Source organism: Rhinatrema bivittatum, chromosome 10 (genome assembly GCF_901001135.1).
Source record: "Rhinatrema bivittatum chromosome 10, aRhiBiv1.1, whole genome shotgun sequence".
NCBI lineage: Eukaryota > Metazoa > Chordata > Amphibia > Gymnophiona > Rhinatrematidae > Rhinatrema > Rhinatrema bivittatum.
Genome location: NC_042624.1, coordinates 62,880,746 through 62,903,644, shown reverse-complemented (window position 1 = coordinate 62,903,644; position 22,899 = coordinate 62,880,746). Strand labels below are relative to the sequence as shown.

At 44.4% G+C, this 22,899-nt stretch overlaps 1 protein-coding gene across 10 annotated transcripts in view; it reads right to left on the bottom strand.

Moving 5' to 3' along the window:
- CACNA1E (calcium voltage-gated channel subunit alpha1 E) overlaps positions 1-22,899 on the bottom strand; it is a 735,423-nt gene that overhangs the window by 479,221 nt on the left and 233,303 nt on the right. The window lies entirely within an intron of this gene.

The window sequence follows — 22,899 nt, the reverse complement described above, 5'->3', positions numbered from 1 at the left end:
ATCGTAGAACAGTACGCACATATATTTTACGCATTAAATAATTGTAGCGTACGTGCTTAATAACCCTCAGTTAATGTGCGGAGGCGGGTATTTTATAAAGTTGGCTGGGGTATGCTCATACAGGGTAATTTTAAAAGGAACGCGTCTGCACCCATAAACGCGCGTATCTGCACGCAAGCTGCAATTTTAAATTGTGCTCGCCAGTTCACACGTATCGTACCCCTCTCACATGTATTTTGGCTAGGGCTTTAGCGGCTTTTATGCACGTAGGTGGGTGGATTTTAAAATATGCTCGTGTGAGGGAAAAACTTTTTTCTTTTTTTTTTTTACAAAGTAGTCCACCAGTTGGCCCGGTTCATATCAAGGTTTTCAAGACCCCTCTGGTCCTTCATCCTGCAAGCCCCCCACTTGAACCCGAACCTTCACGCTGTGCTAAATGCCCTAGCACTCAAGACCCGTTCCTCATCAGGATCAGAAGTAAAAGTTACGCAGATAACAAGCCTTCGCACGCCACGCTCAGCTTTTTTATAATTCGGACTTGCACATGCCTCGCCCTGGAACGTCCATATGTGCTGCCTCTTTTACATCCCCCTTCTTCACGCGCGTCTGGATATATATGTGCGTGCTTCGTGGCTTCTTAAAAGGCTTGTTGCTCGCGCAAGTCCCGCATACACACATAGGTTGGACATTTTTGCACGAGCAATGCATTTAAAATTGACTTGATAGTTGTTTTTTTTTAAAAAAAAAGCTCCTTTAGCATGTAGATTCAGCTTCTGGAAGCCAGCTGGGTATCATTTTGTACTCTTATGCAGGATATCAGTTGCTTTTATGCCTGTTTGTTATATGAGGTTTCCTTGACAATTTTATGTATGTAAAGTAGTAACCTGCTGCGTTCGTACAAAGTGTGCAGGCTATAAATTAAAAAAAAATAAAATAAAATAAAGAATCTCGCTTACAAAACTACTTGTGCGCCTACTTCCAAGCACCAGTTTGCCGAGGCCTCCACCTGTTAACCCGGACCTTCATCAATTCTCCCGCACCCTGCACCGCTTACTCCAGAATACCCCACCCAAAAAACTGCAAACAAAAGAAAAATGAGATGTAATCACTGCAACTTGATTAGCGGGCGCAAAAGCATGCATGCATGATTGATGAAGCAAGCACGCACTCCGCTTATAAAATATGTAAATGTACATGTGGTGGGAAACCTCATCCCGAAGTGCCTTTGAAATTCCCTCTTTCTCCATGCATACTTTCCCACCCGGCAGTGACAGTACGCGTGCACTCCCACCCTTCTGAAAATTCGCCCACTGCACACAAAGGCTGCACATGCAGGTGTGCACCGATACGACAGGCACAACCCCCCATATCTTTGAAAATTCACCCCTAATAAACCCTTATTCTACAGATGGCGGATCAGTCCCTCAAACCCAGAGCGCCCAAATGAGCCTGGCCAAACTGAGGCCGTCTGAGCCACCTCTCTCTCTTTCGTCCAGCCTGAATCCCTGTCCCATACAAACACTATGAACCCTTCCGTTCTTCCGCAAAAACGCCTCTGCACCCTTTCTGCCTCCCATTCCTTTACTGCTGCAGTGGAACGGCAAAGCTGATTTTTCTCTGCAGGCGGCTCATTGTTGCATAATTATGGTGACAGCATATTGCAGACACACAGGATCGCAGAAGCAGGCTCATCACCTGAACACTGAGCACGCTGCTACTCGGGAACAGCGAAAGAATGTCTGAAACTAAAATTTGAGTGACTCACCCAAAGTATAAAGCTGGCATTTTTCACACTAATTAGCGATACCGCAGATCCATTTTATAATTAAGCAACTTGATGTGACAGGATGCAAGGTGTGGTATGAGGCATGTGGCTGAAGCCTGCAAGCTACAGAACACCTGCTGTGAGATTTTATATAAAGAGACAGTGCAGTGACTTATGGAGACTGTAAAGAGGAAGACAAAGAGGCAGACGGAGCTCCATGTCTTTGTAGGCGACTGCCTCCTTGAACCTCAATAATTGCTTAATTCTGTCTGTTTTTACTATTAACTTGAACCTGGCGACCCCCTGAAAATGCCTGGGACAGAATATCATCCTTTTAGGAAAGCTGAGAGCACAGATCTGCATGCAGGAAGCGATCGGGATTTGCACAACCTAGAGTTTAAGGGGAGGAGCAGTCTGCCCAGGAGAGAGCTTGCAGAGTTTGAAGCAGTGAGCGAAAGGGTCGCTTCTGGACAGGCAGCTGGCCCTGCAAAGAGAGAGCGCGCGCAGATACAGAGCAAGGCTGACAGCAAAGCCTCCAGCCAGCTCGCACAGGCAGAAAGTTACCAGACTCCTCTGGAAGATCTCCTACCGGCACAATCCCAGGATGATCATGACCCAAATCTACCCTTCAGCTGCAATTTCTCTTTGTGTTTCACCTCCCAGAATATCATTGCTGGAAAACCTGTAAGTCTGAGATACAACAGTCACCCAGATGAAAACTTCCAGAGGAAGATTTTATTTCCTACACAGCACTGTAGCACTCTCTGCGATTCCTTTCCTGATAATCTAGTAATTCGCTGCAGCATGAACAGAGATTGCTGCACTCCCAGCAACAATGCCCCAAAGATAAAAGTCTATCGACTGTCTTACCCAGCATTCCAGACCAAATATGTTGGATGAGGGTTTACATTTACACTATAACAAATAAAATTAATGCATTTCTTCAGCTCGTGTATACATATATATATATATATATTTATATCAGAGATGTGCATCAGGTAAAATATTCGTTTTGGGCTTCGGATTCGGCCCGCCGCAGGAAATTTCGTTTTCCCACGGTTCAGGCTTTTTTTTTTTTCCGGGTTAGCGTGCCCCCAATCGTTTTTCGCGTCCTCCGAACCAGGATGAATTAGACAATTTCGTTGAAATTGTCTAATTCATCCAAAACGAATGCACATCCCTAAATATATATCAGTAATCCTACTACAGCAGAAGGGCCTAGTGGCACCAGAAAAGGCTGGTTTAAACTGTTGCTAATCCAAAGGGACAATTCTCTTCTCATAGCCCTGGTACCATTAGGACAGTTGGCATCCTTAACAGTTCCTAACCCTACCTTTCTTAGCTGCCTAACCTTTTCACTCTTCATATCAAAATGCTGCAGGCAATGTACTCCACGTCTTTTCCGTGGCTGCTCTGATAACTTAGCTGGCTATATTCAATAGTGTGGCTGCATTGTTGAATATGCTTCCATTCTGGATTATGTCTGAATATAGACCTCTATCTTAATTAGTTAGCCATCTAACTTTAGGACAGCTCTTTGATTCAATCAGACTTGGTCAGCTAAGTCATCCAGCTAACTCTTGAGTATCAGTTAACTTAGCTGGTTAACTCAGCTCCTCCCAGTTACGCCCCTGGACCGCCCCTAACTTATCTGACTAAATTTTAGCCTCCTGTAGGTCTGAAAACCGTATCAGACAATATCCTGCTTAGGGAAACTCAATTTAAGTTCCTCAGGGGCTTATATGTCTCTAGAGTCTGGGCCCTTAGGGTAAAAATGACTGACAGTGATCAATGTATTAAATGTAAGACAGAAAAAGGAACATTATGTCACCAATTTTGGGACTGCCTGAGGGTACGGCAGTTTTGGCAGGATATCACCGCCTTCCTACATGGATTACAAATACCGCCTTTTCCAGAATCAGTGAATATATATTTGGTGAGATGACTGCTTTTTCCGCCTCAATAACGGTGTTTCAACGGGAATTTCTCCAAAAAGCCTTCTGGTTAGCAAAACAATTGATCCTGGAAGTCTGGCTTAAGGAAGATGCCCCAACAAAGACTCCGTGGAGGTTGAAGCTGCACCAGCTGGCAGTTTTGAACATATCACAGCACGGAGATCTTCTGTTGCAAAATATCGAGACTATCTGGTCCGGTGGAATCCATACCTAATGTCTTTGACTGCTAAAGCTAGAAGCAACTTACTCGACATGATTTAATCAATCCTGACAAGTCCACCCAATGAGGATAGTGACATGGACCTGTCGTAGTCTAGAACTTGCACGCTCAATAAAGCACAATAGGAGGGAGGGGGGGGGATGTGGGAATGAAAGTTGTACCATTGTTTACGCCTCTTCGGGAGTGGAATGTTATTCTACTGTGGAAGTCTGAAAAAGTAAAATAAAGAATATTAAAAAAAAAATTTTTTTTAATTCTAGCCTCCTAACTTATTAGCAGACTAGAATTTAGCTGGATAAAGGCTGAATATAGCCAGATTAAGTCATTTACCTGGATAACTATTACATTATCCATCTAAATGGCTTTTGAATATGGACCTCTTAGTTTCCTTCTGGAACAAGATTTCCTAAATGATGCAGTTCGGATCTCTGAAGTCATATTTAAGGGAGGTAGATGAGCATCTTTAAAACAAAAAATCTAAAGGATAATTTGGGGTTTCACAGGCCTCAAAACCTAAGAACTAAAACATTTATGTAGAACATTTTTTCAGTCATCTCTCTCGGGACCAAAGCAGCAACCAATATAGACATTATCGCACCCCTTTCCTTGCCTTATCATCCACTATATCCCTTTGCCTTATCCACCTATGATTCTGCGCATTCTCTTTCTCCAATGCTTCAGCACACTCACAGAAATAGCTTCCATTGCTCTTGTGATGAATTTTTAGGTGAATAAGCGCAAGTCACTTTTCTTTCTCCCTGGGCCTCGGTTTACTGACCCATATTTAGATGAGAATCTGGGCTTCCGGGTTGCTTGGAAGAGGAGGCAATAAGATAGGATAAAAACATGAAGCTAGAGAAATGGGGGCCATTCCCTTCGCAAAACAGCTTCCTACCTTTTCTCCTGCACCAGTATCTCCTTCCAAAGATACTGCTTTCTCATTTCCTTTTCCAGGGCAGGCGCTAGGGGAGTGCAGGTTAAAGGCCAAGGCTGTACAGGACCTCCAGCTGATGGGGGAGGCAGAGGTGCTGTACTATCATGGGGCCCCTTTGAGTGCAGGACCAGGATCACTCACAACCCTCTAAACCACTCCCCCTCCCCATGGGTCTCTTTCCTTCTTTGCAGCCCATCAGCCTTTTCACCACTCCCTCCTTGCCACGACCTGTCGCCTCTCCCCTCTTCTCTCACAGCCTAGAGTCCCCTCTGGACCACATGGCTCTGCTGAGTAACTCAGAGCTCCATGGTGCCGGCTCTACCCATGCTATTCCTGTAGAGCTGAGATAAGTCTGTTAGTAATCCTCGGACCACGGTACTTAAAGCTACTTTCCAGAGCTGCACAGTCCAAAGAGGAGTCATGTTTTCAAAGCATGCCCTCTTGATTGGGAGCAAGGTTGAAGATTGGTCAATTATGTTTGTATGGTGATGGGGGGGGGGGGGGGGAGAGAGAACAGGATATCTGGCCCCCTCATAGATTCTAAAACTTGCATGCCCTTCCAATAAAGCCACCTGCTTGCACTCTTCCTCCTCTAGTCCCTCCAGCGATTTCCTTCACTTCTGCATTCAATTTAAACTATCAGGCCCCTCCTGCCAGAGCCATGTACCTTCTTACATCTCAGTGTTTCTTCTGCCTTTTTTCCCTCCAGCAGGCACAGGGTTTTTATGTGCCTGCCCATTTGTTCAAGCTTGCAGTGCTGTGGTGCAATGCATGCATATTTATGGACGCTTAAACTCTGCCTATAGTAACAGCACTGAAAGCCAGGTTCCTTTGTTAAATGAAAAATGCATCTCTGAGAAAAGTTGTCTAAAGGTTTGATGTCCATGAACACTGAAAACTACAGCTGGATTTTTACAAACCCCAAAACAATATTGTGTAATTGGATAAGTTAATTTACTGCAATTGTCTTTTGTAGTTCTGCTTATGAGTATGATTTTGCTATTATAATTTATATTTCTTGATTTTATTGTTTAATAAAGAATAGTGATTTCTCTGTTTTTTTCACTCTAGCACTGTTTACAGAGTCTGGTTTGTTATGGTTTCCAGTTCAATTTTTGTCTGCACATTTCTATTTATACTTAGGGAGGATATGTCAATCAGCTGGGTGCATGCCCATACATACAAGTTTATGGGTGTGCAAAAATCTACCGTTCTATTTTATGTAACCCCTGGGTGGGCGAACCCTAGTAAGAGTCCCCTAAGGCACATAGAAATTAATGAGTCCCTATTTGCACCATTTCTCCACAGATAGCTTTTACTTCTGAGATCCAGGGTTCCCTGTGGGGAGAAGCATAGCTTCAATGCCCTTTTCATTAACCAACGTGCACAGCCCTTGTCCACAGGACCATTGGCTAGATGTTTTGCTGTCCTGTGCAAAAAGTTAGGGGTAGATTTTCAAAGGGATACGGGCGTACCCCTTGAAAACCTACCCCAAACCCCCCCTGCGCGCGCCGAGCCTATTTTGCATAGGCTCGGCGGTGCGCGCAAGCCCCAGGATGCGCGTAAGTCCCGGGGCTTGCAAAAAGGGGCGGTCGGGGGCGTGGCCAGGGGGCACGGTTAGGGATTGGGGGCATGTCCGGTGGCATGTGGGCGGTCCAGGGGCGTGGCTGAGTGCCCCGACACAGCGGCCTGTGTCGGGGCCTGCCGCGCCGGCGTGCGTAAATTACTACTGCCCGGAGGCAGTAGTAACTTCTCCGATAAAGGTAGGGGGGTCTAGATAGGGCCGGGAGGGTGGGTTAGGTAGGGGAAGGGAAGGGAAGGTGCGGGGGGTAGAAAGAAAGTTCCCTCCGAGGCCACTCCGATTTCGGAGCGGCCTCGGAAGGAACCGGCAGCGCGCGCAGGGCTTGGCGCGCGCAAGTTGCACAAATGTGCTCCCCCTTGTGCGCGCCGACCCCGGATTTTATAGGCTACGCGCATATCTTATAAAGTCCAGCATACTTTTGTTCACGCCTGGTGCGCGAACAAAAGTACGTGTGCGTGTATGTTTTTAAAATCTACCTCTTACTGTGCTGCACCCCCCCCCCCCCTCGTTCAGTCATTCTCTGTCCCGGACCCACCAAAAAAAAAAGACCAGCTCCCTAACCCTGGGTCTTCACCCCCTTCCCTGGAAATCATGACCACTGCAAGGGTATTAGATGCCCTAGGCAAACCTTATACCCTTAAACAACACACTCCCTTCCCCCAACCACCCCTGGACCACTCCATACACACACACACACACACACACACACACACACACAGAGTTAAGAGCTATGCATTTATAATAAAATTTTACATGAAAAATATCAAAATACTGTTTTCTAAAATAAAAATATCACTTACATTATATTTACATGCACTGTTGTGATGCCAACACATAGACGTGTTCCCATTATCTAGCTCTGATATGTTCTTATCTGCTCTGGAGGCATTAGGCTTCAGACAAATCATTAATGCCCCTACCCACAAAGCTGGTCACACCTTAGACCTTGTTTGTTAATTCATTCTTTGACACTAATGAACCCCCTAGTAGTCTACCTGTCCCCTGGTCAGACCATTATTTAATCCAATCCACCTTAACTTTAAGGTCCTCCAATCTGAATCAACCCCCGTCTAAAATAGAAATCGAATTTAAAAAACCTTGTAAGATGGACAATCTTACAGCCAGCCTGCCTGAAGCTCTTGCTAACCTCGACACAACCAGTTCTGATGGCGCAATTAATTCTTGGGGAAAAATTATGCTTGAACTAGCCAATACCCTCTGTCCTACCATTAAGAAATAGATCTTTCCATTCTGAAAACATAGAGCTTCCTGGTTTCACCACAATTAAAATCTTTAAAACAGGGTCTGCGCCATCTCGAATGAAAATGGCGCAAACATCCTAACCCTTCATCACTTGCACTCTATAGATCGACCCTCAGTAAGTACAGATCCATGATTAACTGCCAAGCGAGACTTTTATTCCAAGAAAATACATAAATTTCAATTCAACCCTAAAATTTTGTTTGCATACATTTCTGAATTGACCAAATCCAATTCACATTCACCTCCCCCTGGAAATCTAAAGAGCAAAGCTAATGAATTTGCTATCTTTTTTAAAGAGAAAATCCATAAGCTAATAGACAATTTAACCAGCTCCCCAATGCAACTAATTTCTCTGCCTTCTAACCCGAATTTGAGATGGTCTGTCTTCGACAATGTTTCATCATTAGAAATTGCTAATTCACTAAAGAAGATGAATCCCGTTTCTCACCCACTCGATCCAATATCGATAAAAACTCTGCAGTCCGTCCCGGACAATTTAGCAAGTTCCTTAGCTGATATTATCAACATATATCTTTGAATGAAGACAATTTCCCAGATTTGTTAAAGTGCGCAGTAGTTAAGCCCATTTTAAAGAAAGCGCCCTTAGATCCAGCTAATCTAGCTAACTTTCGACCCATTTCAGAGACGGCTGAGGGGGGATATGATGGAGGTGTTTAAAATCATGAGAGGTCTAGAACGAGTAGATGTGAATCGGTTATTTACATTTTTGAATAATAGAAGGACTAGGGGGTATTCCATGAAGATAGCAAGTAGCACATTTAAGACTAATCGGAGAAAATTATTTTTCACTCAATGCACAATTAAACTCTGGAATTTGTTGCCAGAGGATATGGTTAGTGCAGTTATTATAGCTGTGTTTAAAAAAGGATTGGATAAGTTCATGGAGGAGAAGTCCATTACCTGCTATTAATTAAGCTGACTTAGAAAATAGCCACTGCTATTACTAGCAACAGTAACATGGAATACTTAGTTTTTGGGTACTTGCCAGGTTCTTATGGCCTGGATTGGCCACTGTTGGAAACAGGATGCTGGTCTTGGATGGACCTTTGGTCTGACCCAGCATGGCATGTTCTTATGTTCCTTTTCTAGCAAAATTACTAGAAAAGGTGGTTAATCAGCAATTAATGGATTACTTGGTCAGTAACCACTTACATTTCCCTTCTCAGTTTGGCTTCCGCAAATTTTTTTTTTTTAACACCGAAACACTACTCATCTCACTCTCTGACACTGTTCTAAGAGGCCTAGACAATGGAAACTCGTACTTGCTAATTCTATTAGATATATCATCAGCATTCGATACCATTAATCATGATTTGATGATAAACAGACTTCAAGAAATTGGCATAGCAGATTCTATGCTCTCATGATTTAAATCTGATCTTATGAATAGATCTTTTAAAGTCAAATTAGGCTCAGCCGAATCGGATTCAATCAACCTCAGTTTTGGGGTTCCCCAGGGCTCGTCCTTGTCTCCCACCCGTTTTAATATCTACATGGCTCCACTTTGTAAATTTTTGGCCGGTTTAGGACTTGTTCACTTTATATATGCCGACGATGTGCAAATTCTACTTCCCATAAAAGAGTCTATAGAGAATACCTTGAAACTTTGGAACATATATTTTAAATCCATACAACAATTACTCACTCAGATGTTTCTTTCCTTAAATCACTCCAAAACAGAAATTTTACTGATTTGTAACAAAGTCACCGAAAAGATAACATCAGAAATAAAATAGACACCAACTACTCACACCATACTTCAGGAAGTAAGAGACTTAGGGGTAAATTTGTAAAGGGTTACGCTTGTAATATACATGCCTAACCCCGAAAACTTACCCCTGCGCGCACAGAGTCTATTTTGCATAGGTTCGGCGGCGCGCAAGCCCCGGGACATACACGCGTCCCGGGGCTTTGAAAAAGGGGCGGGAATGGGGTGGGGGCGGGGCGGCAGTCCGGGGGTGGTCCCGAGTCCTCCGGCAGAGTGGCTGTGCCAGGGGATGGTGCGCCGGCAGCTGGCTGGGGCGCGCAAGATATGCCTCCAAGAGGCAGGCGTAAAAAATAAAATAAGGTAGGGGGGATTTAGGTAGGGCTGGGGGGTGGGTTAGATAGGGGAAGGTGGGGAGAGGGAACTGGGCAAGCCATCGGGGCTCCCCTAGGGCTTGGCGCGCGCAAGGTGCACAATTGTGCACCCCCTTGCGCACGCTGACTCCGAATTTTATAACATGTGCACGGCAGCGCATGCATGTTATAAAATCAAGTGTACATTTGTGCGTGCCAGGTAGCGCGCACAAATGTACACTACGCACGTAGGATTAAAAATCGACCCCTTAGGCTTTATTTTAGATAGTGAATTTAATTTTAAGAAATAAAAGCCATAGGGGTAGATTTTCAGACATACGCGCGGGCGTAGATTTGTTCGCACAACCTGGCGCGAACAAATCTATGCCCGATTTTATAACATGCGCGCGCAGCCATGCGCATGTTATAAAATCCAGGGTCGGCGCGCACAAGGGAGTGCACAATTGTGCAACTTGCATGAGCCGAGCCGCGTAGCCTTCCTCCGTTCCCTCCGCCTCCCCCACCTAACCCATCCCCCAGCCCTATCTAAACGGCCCCCTGACCTTTATCGTAGAAGTTAGGCCAGGCCTCGGCCCTGGCCCGGGACCGGCGCCCTGCCCACGGCCCTGCCCCGGAACATCCCTGGACTGGCACTCCACCCCCGGAACACCTCTTTTTCGAAGCCCCGGGACATACACATGCAGGGGTAGGTTTTCGGGGTTACGTGCGTAACCCTTTGAAAATCTACCCCATATTGAAAGAGGGATTCTACAAATTACAGATTTAAAAAAAAACCCTTCGGAGTGAGGAAACTCACTCCAAGATGAGATTTGAGCAATGTTCTCTCAACCTAGCTTGATGTTACCCAGGTAGAGATTCCATCAAGCTAGGTTGAGAGAACCTTGCCCAAATCTCATCTTGGAGTGAGTTTCCTCACTCCGAAGGCCAGCAAATCTTCACAAGAGACCACTGTTCTGTTCGTAGGTGTCATGTAGAATGTCAAAGTGGCCCCTAACCCCCTACACCAGGGGTGGGCAAGTCCGGTCCTCGAGGGCCGCAAACCAGTCGGGTTTTCAGGATACCCCTAATGAATATGCATGAAATAGATTTGCATACAACTGAGGCAGTGTGTATGCAGGTCTCTCTCATGCATATTCATTAAGGATATCCTGAAAACCCGACTGGTTTGCAGCCCTCGAGGACCGAAATTGCCCACCCCTGCCCTACACTCATACCTAATCCCCACCTCGAGTTACTAGGTGGGCCTACCATAGGGATACAAATACCTACCTATGGGCCATGATATTATGGCCAGTCTCTCTCTCTCTCTCCCCCTCTCTCTCTCTCCCCCCCAGTGGTTGAATGACAGAAATACAACAGGTCTGGCACTTATCACAGAATCTGAAATGGTATCACAGTTTGCACTAACTTAGCTCTTCACATAGGTAATTAGCACAAATTGCAATAAAACATGCCCCTTTTGCTATCGCATGCGGTACTTACCGCATTTTGATAAATCCACCCCTTAGATTGTAAGCCCTCTGGGGATAGGGAAATACCTACAGTACCTGAATGTAATCCACTTTGAAGTGCTGTGAAAAGTAGAATTAAAATAATAAATTGATGTGCAAAAATAAAGGGCCAGATTTTTAAAAGCCTATGCACGCCAGGCCTATTTTAGAAAGCCCCAGGATGCATCTAAATCACCGGTCTTCGAAAAAGGGGCAGGGTGGGGTCAGAGGCTCCCTGCACAGCATCTATTTGCTGCTGTGGCAGGGGATCACCTGCCAGCAGGCACAGAAGGTAAAACAAAGTTCGGGGGGGGGGGGGGTGGAGATAGGTTAGGGGAAGTGGTAGGAAGGTTAGATTAGGGGGTTACGATTTCGGAGCGGCCTCGGAGGGAACGGGGGACATTTGGGACAGCAGAAAGAAAAAACTCCTGAACACTATCTTCGATTCCTTCCCTCTAGTAATGGATGGAAATCCATTCCTCACAGATGAAATCTTTACTTCTTAAACTCTTCCAAGGTGAAAGATACCTCTCCTCCCAATAGTTTGGAAACTAGGTGCCTGGTACCAACGGCACTCAGTCCCAAAAGGAACAAAAAAAATAACTAAAAAGAGGGGAAAAAAATAAACAAGAGACAGGAAGACTGGAATAAAACACTTATCTCTCATAATGAGAAGATAGTTTCTGAAGCCAACAACTCCAAGCTGAAAATCCTCTGCATCGGGTCACCTACTGATCTATCCTCTGGAAGTGAGAGAGAGAGCAGCAGATCTTCCCTACCCCTTAGTCTATCCTTAAACAAGGACTCCCCAAATCCTCTGTGAAGGGGTACCATGGCTCTCAGAGGGATGTTTCAAAAAAGAGGTCTCAGAAAAAATAAGCCAAACTTACAGGGTAATTTTTCAAATTGTGATAGGCTAGCGCATGCATTAGGGCATTATTGCACGAGATAATGCCCTAACACACGTGATAACTACCACATCATGAGTTGAAAATTCAAATTAGGGAAAGGGGATGAGTTTGGGTGGGGTTTAGGCGGGGTTAAGCAAAATTAGGGGCTTGTAGCTCAGAAGGGCGATAATGTATCGTACATTATCGCCCACATTAGCACCGGAAATAGCTACAACTATTTCACTGGCGCTACGGGGGCAACAGTGTACAGTGCGGCCACAACTGCGGCAGGTGAAAATGCACCACCACGATGTGGCTGCCTGCTCACTACTGCCCCCTTACCCCTTTTTTTTCCTGTGGGCGATCATTTTGCTATTATAGCGAAATGATAAATCTTCCAAGTAAGTCAGACAAAATGCTGACCCAAAGAAGGGCAACTCAAGAATCCAATTCAAAAAAACAGAACTAAACACCACAACAGAAATCCAAAACGAAATTCCAACTGAACAATCCACACCCTAAAACGTTGGCAAAGGTTTATATCCTACTGGAACATACCACCTATTGCTCCCATATGGGGAATCAAAACCTAAACCTCTCTTTACTAAATTTCTCTGAACTCTGTTTGAGAATGGGCATTTAGATTTGTTTTGGATGGGAGGTTTTCTATTTTGTAAATGTAATTCCATTTACTCAACACTTTCTAAGGGACAAGCTCACACCCAACATGTGTTACAATAGGCCTAATACCATATGGGTTCCGAATGTCTTCTTTGCAGGGTTTTCTGGCTGGCATGTAAGTATAATATACAAGATGTTGTAAGTAATATTTTTATCTCAAAATATATCCTTTTTTATATAAGATCTGATATTCTAAATTTATAATTCTTTAATTATGTTGGGGGTCCAGGTTGTAAGGTTTGCCTAGGATACCCAGCATCTTTACACTGGCCCTGTGTAGAAGTTCATTTTGAAAATTCATAGAAACATAGAAACATGATAGCAGAAAAAGACCATTACGGTCTATCCATACTGCCCATCCACATCAACTATGCCTCTTTACAATCCCTACTATGCCTTCAGAGATCTTTTGTGTTTTAGCCCATGCTTTCTTCAATTCAGATACTGCTCTTGTCTCCAGCACCTCCATGGGGAAGCTGTTCCATGCATCCACTACCTTCTATATAAATAAATATTTATTTACATTACTCCTGAGTCTACCCCATTTCACCTTCATTCCATGACTCCTTGTTTTAGAGCCTCCTTTCCTTTGAAAGAGGCCCATCTCCTCCACATGGAAACCTTGGAGGTATTTAACTATGTCTGTCACACCTCTCCTATCCTGCCTTTCCTGTAAGGTAAGATCTGTAAGTCTGTCCCCATATGCTTTAGAACAAAGACCACTGACCATTTTAGTAATCACCTGCTGGACCAACTCCAACCAGTTCTGAAGACCACAGCTTTTGAAGTATTCCAAATTAGGTCTCACCACAGACTTATACAGGGGTAATATCACATCCTTTTTTCTGTTGACCATTCCTCTCCCTATGCACCCAAGCATTTTTCTAGCTTTTGCTATTATCCATCTCTTTGGCCACCATAAGGTCTCAAATATGATCAACCTTAAATCCCACTCTTTGTTTATGCTTAGAAGAATTTCACCCCTTATACTGTACCTCACCTTTGGGTTTTTGTATCCTAAATGCAAATTCTTCATTTTTTAGCATTAAGTCTTAGCTGCCAAACCCTCGACCATTCCTCAAGCATTGTGAGATCACTTCTCATGTTTTGACTGCCTAGACTTTGAGATCTTGGTATCATCGGCAAAAAGATAAACCTTTCCTGATAATCTTTCTTCAATGTTGCTCACGAAAATGTTGAAAAGAAGCTGTCCAAGGACCAATCCCTGCGGCACACTACTAATAACGTCCCTCTCCTTGAAATGAACCTATTCTCGGATTCCTTTTGCTCATTCGGACCAAGCCTAAGTCCTGCTGGCCCCCGAACCCAAGGGCTTAAGCTGCATGAAAGGAGTTGGTATAGGTGAAGACTAGACCTTGCTCCCAAGTGTGTCTGCCTACTGACAACGTGGGCCTAGAGGGTTCACCTGCTAGGTTCAGTCAACCATGCCTCAATTCAAAGGGCTCACCATCCATGACATGTACTGGCTGAGGAGGGGTGAATGTTGTTTTTCCAAACCTTAAAAGACCAATATTAGTTAGACAACAAAGATTCTTTTGCATACTTGTAATTAAGGCATTATATGGACTCCTTACATGCACAGGTATGAGAGTGCTTTGAAGGGTCTCTATGGAGATGATGGTGAAGAGGCAAAAGGATAATAGCAGCACAATAAAAGCTGAAACAGCTCAGACCTATAAGCACCACATTAGGCTGTGGAATGCTATTATGTGCCAAAGGTCAGTGCATGCATGCTATACCTGCTCCAGGGATCAACTTACAAGAATATAGGGGCAGATTTTCAAAGGGATACGCATGTAACCCCCGAAAAGCTGCCCCTTCCACCCCCTGCGCGCACCGAGCCTATATTGCATAGGCTCAGTGGTGCGCTCAAGCCCCAGGCAGGCATAACTTTTGAAATAAAGGTGGGGAGGGAATTAGTTAGGGTCGGGGGGGGGGGGGGCGGGTTAGTTAGGGGAAGGAAAGGGAAGGTGGGGGGTGCCGGATAGAAAGTTCCCTCCGAAGCCACTCCGATTTCGGAGAGGCCTCGGAGGGAACGGAGGCAGGCTGCGCGGCTCAGCGCGTGCAGACTGCCGATTTTGCGCAGCCTTGCGCGCACCGACCCCAGATTTGAAAAGATACACGTGGCTATGCGAGTATCTATTAAAATCTGGCGTACTCTTGTTTGCGCCGGGTGCAAGTACTGTTTTAAAATCTGCCCCATAGTATTTATAATATTTTAAATAAGACATAGTAATGGCCAGTTGAAAAATGTTATGTTAACGAAGTAACTAACTCATTGGTGTGTAAGTTTAAGGGAGGTGACAAATATAACCCATCTTTGAGTTCCTCATTTTCCTTACCTTGCAATGGGGATCTGCAGTTCTCCTAAGATATCTCACTAATAAACATTTTTCTCCTTGCTGGCTGGTATTAAGTGCTCATGTCAACACCCACAACACAGGATTTGCACAAAAATTAGATTTCTAAAATGGAGACTTTTTTAAATTGGAGGCAGTTGAGAGAGTATCTATTTCTGGATTACATAAGTCTTTAAAAAATATGTTCCAAATAAATCCTATGATATATTGGATGGAGGTGGAACAATGGTTTAGAATCTAATTTGACTATTGCACAGATAGGGCACTGCTTTGCAAGGATTAATGAGATCCCCAAGAGCATGGTGTTAAGAGAAACCCAACACAAGATTTTGTACAGAGCTTATATATTACAAGATAGGGTTTATAAAGCTAGATTTACTCAGTCTGATAGATGTGTTAATTGCAAGGTTGGCAAAGGATCTCTTGCATGTGTATTCTGGGTCTGCCCAGCGATTCAGACTTGTTGCAGGGAAATTGGCAAAATTTGCATGCACAGTTTTAGAAAAAAAAATATCTGACCAAAAATGGATGCCATTTTATTTGATGACATGATGGTTTTTAAAGTCAAGGGAAGTGGAAGGAAAAACATTTTGAGGAAAGCCTCTTTGCTGGAAAGAATATTTTGAGCTCCGGGAAGGGCATTCAGCCACCATCTTTTTTGCATTGGTGGAATTTACTTCACAATGTAATGCAATTAGAAACTTTAGCTTGCAGAGCTATCTTTCAATGTAGGAGAGCCTTTTTGGACATATGGGAACCATATATACAGGGGCTTCCTGCATGGGTAAACAGTGATATTCCTAATTATCCACGAGGTTGATGAGGTAGATATCATTCACCTATGTTGATTATCCTGCTGTTTTGTTTTATCTATGAAATTCTGTATTGCCCTAAATGTTTTTCAGGAGCTCTTGGGTAGGTTGAAGGTGGGGTAGAGGGCTGGAAATAGGGATGGAGTGGGGAGAGGGGGTAGGGTTTTGAGAGAGAATCTCAGGTTGGGTTAATTAGAAGTGTGCGTTTTAAGATTTATAGACAATGTATCTTCTTTGTATTATGTGTGTTAGATGTACGCCAGAAACAACACTTGTCAAGCATATTGATCATTCTTTTTACTTGCTTGTTTGATAAAGAAGCTTATACATAAAAGGTATTACAACCTACAAAGACTTCAGTTTTCTCAAGAGCAATATGGCTGCTAAAACTGTGTATTACACATCATAATCAGACTGAAGTATGTGATTTTACAAGGCCATTTCTCATTTTCACAACTGCCACAGGCCTGTTCTGAAATTGCATTTATTCTGTATAATTTTTTCTCTTGAAATATCTAGATGCAGTGATTAATGCAGTTGAAAGATCAAAGAGAGTTGATGAGGCTAGTGACTAAGCGGAATCATCAGATTAAGTATTTTGCATAATGATGCACGCAGTAGTAGCCACTGTGCGTACTGTACCATGGCAAGCCTTATGAAACACCAGCAAAATCCAGTTCAGAGCTACAGCTCAGCCCCCGTCTGCCCCTGCACCACTGCATGAGGTGCTCTGCATGCATCACTACCACTACAGATCTGGAATGTAAAACTCAGATGTAAGGGCAATGTACTTCTGACAGATGCTGAAATTAAAGTAGACAGGATCATCATAAACAGTAAATTAAAGGCTATGATAAATGAAATGCACAACAGCAGCAGTGTCGGAAGAACAGGAAGAGAACAATGAACGGCAGAGCTGAGCGATCCTCACTGAAAAATAGTCAAGCAGCAGACAGAGCCTACCCTTCAATTAGTCAAAAGCTTAAGAACATGAACTTCCGGTTATGCTACGAGCCTGAGAGGTCGCAGTTTGTTGGTGCTCCCGCTCAGGTTCACTTTCTGACCTTATCCTTTTGGTTCTTGCTGTCAAACTCAAAGAATAACAACCCCACCTATGAAAAAGAATACCACAAATATTACACCAGAATCTAAAATATCAATACACCTCCTATCAGGAAAACAGAACAGGCCAAGCTACTACAGATCCCTACAGAGAAACCACATGCTAAAAGAATGCTTCCTCTCAGTCTTTGCATGCAGAACAAAAACCCTCACCAAATACAGAATAAAGCCACATAAAGTATAAATAGAAATGTGCAGACAAAAACTGAACTGTAAAACGTATCATGCCAGACTCTATACAGTGCAACAATGGAAAAACAAAAATGTCACCATTCCTCATGAAACAATCAATAAAATCAAGATATATAAATCATGAATCATAATTATAAAATCATCCTAATAAAATAATTGCAAAACAGCTGATGAATAGAATATCCAATAATTAAAGACTCAAGCAAATTTTGAAAGCTTTACCAAACACCAATAAAATATTTCAAACAGCAGGACACATCACATTCTAGCCAATAATTAAAATGGTAGCCAATCAAGAAAAATGAACTTAAAAAGCCACCTTTACTTACCCTCTCCAGCAGTTTTCTTTCCCTTGCAGGCCACACCAGAAGCAGCAGTAGCTGCTGAAGCTGTCCTCACGGTCCTCTTCCTTAGGGACCACAACCAGTCTCTTCTCTCTCTCTCTCACACACACACACACCAGTCATACCCTCAAGACCAGTTTCTGTCTCTCACACACCAATCATCTCCCCAACCAGTCTCTCTCTCTCTCTCTCACACACACACACATACCAGTCACCTCTCTGGCCAGTCTCTCTCAATCACACAATGCTCTCGCTCCCTCTTACACACAGGATTTCAATCACACACATGCTCTCTCTATTTCACTTACACACAAGCTCTCAATCACACACATGTTCTATCTCACTTACAAACAGGCTCAATCACACACACATGCCCTCTCTCTCACAGCCACATGCCAGCCAAAAACATGCTCCATCTCTCTCTCACACACACACATTGACTCATACAAGCACCCTCCCTGCCTCACACACACAAGCACCATTCCTTTCTCACATACACACACACACAAGCACCATTCCTTTCTCACATACACACACACACACACAAGCACCATTCCTTTCTCACATACACAAGCACCATTCCTTTCTCACATACACAAGCACCATTCCTTTCTCACATACACAAGCACCATTCCTTTCTCACATACACAAGCACCATTCCTTTCTCACATACACACACAGAAGCACCGTTCCTTTCTCACATACACACAGAAGCACCCTTCCGATCTAAGGCCCCCAGCTGAACAGCTGGTCTCCGGCGGCGGTTAGCAGCACCGGTGTTCACTTTTTTGGCCCCCGCCGGCCTCGATTTTAATTTCTTCGGCCCCCACCAGCTTGGTCTCCAGCAGGGACTGGCTGGGAGGCGCCCATCTTCTTTTCTTCGGCCTCCACCGGTCTTGATTTTAATTTCTTCGGCCCCCGCCCAGCAGAGGCCGAAGAAAAGAAGATGGGCGCCTCCCAGCCAGTCCCTGCTGGAGACCAAGCCGGCGGGGGCTGAAAAAATTAAGATGGGCGCCACCCAGCTAGCCCCCGCTTGAGGCTGGCTGGGAGGCGCCTATCTTCTTTTCTTTGGCCTCCACCAGTCTCAATTTTAATTTCTTCGGCCCCCGCCGGCTTGGTCTCCGGCAGGGTCTGGCTGGGAGACTCCCATCTTCTTTTCTTTGGCCTCCGCTGGGCGGGGGCCGAAGAAATTAAAATCAAAGCCAAAGAAAAGAAGATGGGCGCCTCCCAGCCAGCCCCCGCCAGAGACCAAGCCGGCGGGGGCCAAAAAAATGAAGATGGGTGCCCCCTAGCCAGTCCCCGCTTGAGGCTGGCTGGGAGGTGCCCATCTTCTTTTCTTCGGCCTCCGCCGGCCTCAATTTTAATTTCTTCGGCCCCGCCGGCTTGGTCTCCAGCGGGGGCTGGCTGGGAGACACTGAGGCTGGGCTTAGGAAGAGCCACGCAGTCGAGACCATGTGACCAGCTAGAACGGCCCACTGGGGGAAGCCCAATCCCCCGATAGGCCAATCCGCCCCTGCTGTTAATATGTCACAAGCTAAAAGTTCTAACAATCGTTCACTGCCATTGATGTGGACAGGAAGAGCGGCAAAAAGTAGAAAATTAGCTGAACGTGCTAGCGAGGAAAAAATGATGCAGCTGCGGCGGAAACTGAGGTAGGCAAGAAGTAAGAACATGAGGACTAGACAGTATACACTCTTTTGAAAAATTTGCTGAAAAAATCTTGCAGAAATTGGACAAACGCATGGAAATTACAATTGATAAAGTGGCAGAATTAGTTAAATTAGCACAGGAGACTGCCACCAGAATTGAAGAGGCTGAGATGAGAATAATAGACCTTGAGCTCTCTGCTACATCCGCCAGTGCTAAGCTAGATAAACTGGAACATAATGTCACTTTCATTCAGGAGAAAACCCAATGGTTTGGAAAACAGAACCAGGCAGCGCAATATTCGGGTCTTAGGCTTCCCTGAGAAAGTTGAAGACAATGACGCCAATACTTTTTTTCAAAATGGCTCCCGGACTTACTTCACACTTCTAATAGTAAAGACTCTTTCAATATCAATAGAGCACATTGGGCTTTGGCTCCGCCCCAGGGGGAATGGCTGAGAACAGTGATTATCAAACTGCATAATTTTTAAGATAAGCAAAAAATCCTATCTGCTGCTAAAGAGCTGAAAGATGTTATGTATCAGGAAAACCGTATTATGATTTTCCCTGATTTTTCTTCGGAGCTGCAACAGAAGAGGCAGGCATTTGCAGCTGTCAAAAGAGAAATGCAAAAGAATAACCTTAAATATGTAATACAATATCCTGCAAAATTGTGGGTGTTCGAACAGGGAAAGGCTACGGTGAAAGAGGCTGAAATGTGGCTACAGATCTCACAGTGATAACAACAGAGCTCTGGTGTCATAATTGTGTAAAGGCAAGAAACTGATCATATGTAGTGGAAGGACCGATGCAGCGATAGTGCACTGTTTGGTGACAAAGTGGAAGTGAGCAATGCATTTTGTATGAAATTCCCTCCAATTTCTTGCTTGGTGGAGCAGTTTTATTTACGGCATTTTTTTCAGTTTGCTGGTTTTCTTATCTACGTTTGTGACAAGCTGGAATAACTCTGGGTTCGTGATGTGGCCTGTGCAGGAGGTTCATTTTGCAGTTTTTTGCTGATCTGGTTATTTCTCCAGATCTTCATCTTCATAACAGTTCCCATGGAACCTGAATGTAATTGTGCTCCATTATCCAGCTATCCTGTGAACTCTGCAACTTAAGCTCAAAAAGATTGAAATGTGGATGGACAAAGTTTTCTTTGTCCATCCATATCGCCTGTTTCTGAATTGCTGTTCGTTAAGTTATATGTAAAGTCTGTTGCTGAATTGCTGTTCGCTGTAAACTGATTAGATGTTCCAAATGATTATCGGTATATAAAAACACTAAATAAATAAATATTTACATGATGACATGGACATGACATATAAAGGATTTAGCTATGCTGTTGTACTTATAATATTCATCTGTTTGTGGTTATGTAAGAAGACCGAATGGCATGGAGATGAAGTGTGAGATTCTTTGGCCGAGTCTGAACATTATCAATGGCCCATTCTTGTCAGGGAAGGCTTTCCTGCAGTTACTCTCCCTATTTTGACTATTTTTTTTTCATGATTACTTTTATGCTTTGCCTGTTTTCTTTTACAGAACTACATGGCTCTAGAGGTAAAATTCTTAAGGTTTTGCAGGAGAGAATGGAGAACTTGGGTAATAGTTGGATGGGGGAAGAGTAGGTTGCATAGCAAATGTTGGGCGAGGAAGGGAGGGGATCTTTTGGTTGGTTGGAAGTTGAGGTTTCTGAAAGGTTTTAAGGCTACTGGGTTCACCCCTTAGATCCTGATGGTATTCCTATCTGAGGGGCAATGGACCTTTGCTGTCCCAGGAGAAGCTTGGAAAATTTGGGGCAAGTATTTCAGCTTGTCTGGGGTTTTGGGATGGGTAGAGGGTATGGGTTAGCTGTGGGTGGGAGGATAACAATAGGGTTGGGATATGAGAGAAATCATGGAAAGCTCATTTACAGGGGTGTATACATGTCCACTTGTAGAGGTATTTCTTCACCGAGCAAAGGACATGCATATTACAATATGCTAGGAGAGCCAAAGCCCAAATTCAATGCTACAGGAAACACGCCTTACTAGGAAGTAACATGAGAAATTGAAGGTGGGGTGGATGGGAGAAGCCTATTATGCATCTTATAATTCCAGAAGCAGGGAGGTCTGCATTTTAATTGGTGCATAGATCAAAGTCATATCCCGAGGGTAGATTTGTCATACTTAACTGTCCCCTGAACAACATAGCATTTCATTTACTCTTGTAAATGTGCATGGCCCAAATACAGATCAAAAGGAATTCTTCAGTAGGCCGACAGATAAAATTCTACTGTTTGGATTTGTGAATCTTTGTATAGGTGAGGGCTGGAATGTCTGCCCTGACCCTGGATTGGGCAAGACATCACAAGCTAAATTGGGAGGTGGGGCCCTAAGTCAAATTGCAGATATAACAGAGACGCTAAGGGGTAGATTTTTTAAAAATACATATGCGCGCGCATGCATGTTATAAAATTGCACGTCCATGCTCACACGTTACAAAATCGGGGGTGACGCGCACAAGGGGGGGTACATTTTTGCTATTTTCACGCGGCGATGCATCGGAGCCTTCCCCAGTTCCTTCCCAGTCCGCGCCTAAATTGGAGCGGACTGGGAGGAAACTTTCCTACCCCCTACCCTAACCTCCCTTCCCCTCTCCTCCCCAGCCTCTAAAAAACAATTTTAAATGTTTTTACAAGTTTCTTCAGGGCCCGAACTGAAGTAACTTGCGTGCGCCCCCCCTCCCCCGCCCCAAAACAGGCCCTCCAGCCCGCCCCTTCCAAGAGGCCCAGCACTTGAGTGCGTCCCGGCCTTTACGCGCGTGGCTGGGCCTCTTGGAAACATTTTTCCGGCGCACTAAAGGCCGGGATTTACAGGTGCTGGGCATTTAAAGTCTGCCCTAATATTTACAGTAGGAATGACTACTTTATGTGTACTCTCAATTTCTTTCCTACCCCCTGATATGTGCCATATCAGATCTTCATCCAGTCCAAATTTTGATTGATGTAGTGCCCCCTAAGACTTATTCTCTTACCTTGAGGTTAAATGTTTCTTTGTTAGGTGACAAACGTTTTCCAGCTCTGTTGCCCTCTGCAGTTTCTAAGTTTAATGAGTTTAACCTTGAGAATGACTATACACCTCTCCTGCGGTGGAAGACCTTTAAGGCCTGTCTGCATGGTAAGATTATTAGTTTTGTGAGTTATGTTCAGAAGCTGTACAGAGCGGTGGCAGAGACTCTGTTGGGAAATATTTGGGACTTGGAGAAACTACATATGAAAGACTGCTCTAAACATACCTATAGGGTGCTGGAGGCAGCTTAAAACTCTAGAGACTGACAAAATTACCTGAGCACTCAAATGTACTAAACTAATCCCCGTTACACGCCGAAGTGCTGGGCCTTGCAAAAGGAGTGGGCCAGGAGGCGTGATCTGGGCGGGGTTAGCTGCAACAGCGCTAACAGCCACTGTCCTGGGGAAGCACATGCCAGCAACTGGCTGGCGCACAGAGATTACTTCTGCTCCCGGGGAGCAGTAAGTAT